Source organism: Nematolebias whitei, chromosome 17, assembly GCF_014905685.2.
Source record: "Nematolebias whitei isolate Nwh7 chromosome 17, NemWhi1, whole genome shotgun sequence".
In the NCBI taxonomy this organism is placed as follows: Eukaryota; Metazoa; Chordata; class Actinopteri; order Cyprinodontiformes; family Rivulidae; genus Nematolebias; species Nematolebias whitei.
In genome coordinates this window covers 20,785,087-20,786,846 of record NC_056514.1, presented here as the reverse complement: position 1 = coordinate 20,786,846, position 1,760 = coordinate 20,785,087, and positions in this window count along the sequence as shown.

Genomic DNA, 1,760 nt, shown 5'->3' with positions numbered 1-1,760 from the left:
ACAGTTAAAATGTTAATTGTTTATAGCATTTTAAACAGCAAAAATATCAAAATGGCAAATGTTCTTTATCTGAGGTGGTCACAGTTTTAAACGTAATACAAATAAAAGAAAATGAGGTCAATACAACAAAAATGATCGTGTGAAATTAAAACAAAAATTGGAAAATAAAATAAAAAAATTCTTGATCTGTAAAGACGTTCATTATCTTTCTCAGGTGACTTAACATTTTAAATTAAATTGATATTTTCGTAGTGACTAACAGGATGATAATTCTTTAAACGGCAGGACATAAAGCTCACCTCCCATGCTGGTTTTATACAACTTTCTCTGATTCTCTGTGTGTTTGTCCTCACTGTCTGTTGGAGGGCCCACCCACGGTCGGCCCCATAAGGCGGTGGCCTTGGCAGCAGCGGCGCTTCATACGGACCACATCAGGACCACATCAGGACCGAGGAGGAGCAGGTGTACTGCTGAAACACTCAGCTTGTGATTTGAGATGGAGCACAAATTTATGCCAGCAAACTCCTCTAAAACGTGTACTCTCCTTTGTTTTAGAAGTTTATGGCCGTTGAAGCCACACACCTTAAACCAACATGGTGACCTGCATTTACCAGTTTGCATGCTGTTATTTTAGTGTTACGTTTCACTCCCCCCTCAGTCCAGAGCTTCTGTAGGTGGGAAACTCTCCCGTGTCCAAATAAAGGCTGCTAACAGAACATCCGGCACTGCTGCATCTTCCCACATTACCCACAGTGCTTTGCGGAACAGTAACTTCAGAGAGCGGGGCTCCGTTCCTCTTCAGGCCTGCACACAGTGTGTTCGGCATGCACAGAATAAGCCCAATCCTCTCCAATTACCCTCCTCTCACAGATTGTTTGGTGTCGTTTGCCTTCTGCCGGTTGGACGTGATGATTCTGCGCCTGCAGTGTAAAAGGATCCGGTTCTTTTTGGCATGTACTGTGCATGTTACAACTCAATCGGAGCAGGGAGGTGGCCTTAAAACAGTCAGTTAAGAATCTGAAGCCGTTTACACAAAGCATGTGTCCTGAAGAACATCAGAGACCTTCGAGTGGGACTGAGGGGAGGCTTCTGAGAAGTAGAAAATGAAGAATGCATGAAGATTTGTCTCTGATACAAAAGTGGCTAAACTGTAGCTCACACCTTTGGATAAAGGGGAGTTTTGTTTAAAGAAAGCAGTTTCACTGGTTAAATCGTCCAAAGAAAACCCATTTGGGTCCATCAGAAAGTCTGAAACTTAAGAGCTTTCACTCTTTCATCTGACATTTGGATGCAGAAGTTGACGCCATATCAGATTATGAGAACCTCAGACTGGACACACATCCATCATAGCTCTGATATGAAAATGAAAATAGACTGGGAAAAGCCCTCGTTTTGTCCAGTCAGGAGTACGTTCAGCTAATCCACATCCTTACATGAGCTGTAATCCAACGTACTGCAACCACCCGTGACCCTGCTGGATGACCTGATAAAGAACCGTGACTTTAGAGCGGCTTCACGTGGAAGAAATGATCGTCTGAAGAAGAAAACTGTACATGGAAGCACCATCTGTCCATCTCTTTGTCTCTTGTCACAATTTTTTAAACCCCTCGTTATTTTAATTTTTTCTCCTCCCGGGGAGCTAGAGATGGACTGAATGGTGACGTTGTCGCCTCCTGGGAACAACATCCTGATGCTGTCTGGGTGTGTGAAGCAAAACTCCAGCATCAGTGATTTTGTTGCCAGGGGAAGGACCAAATCCT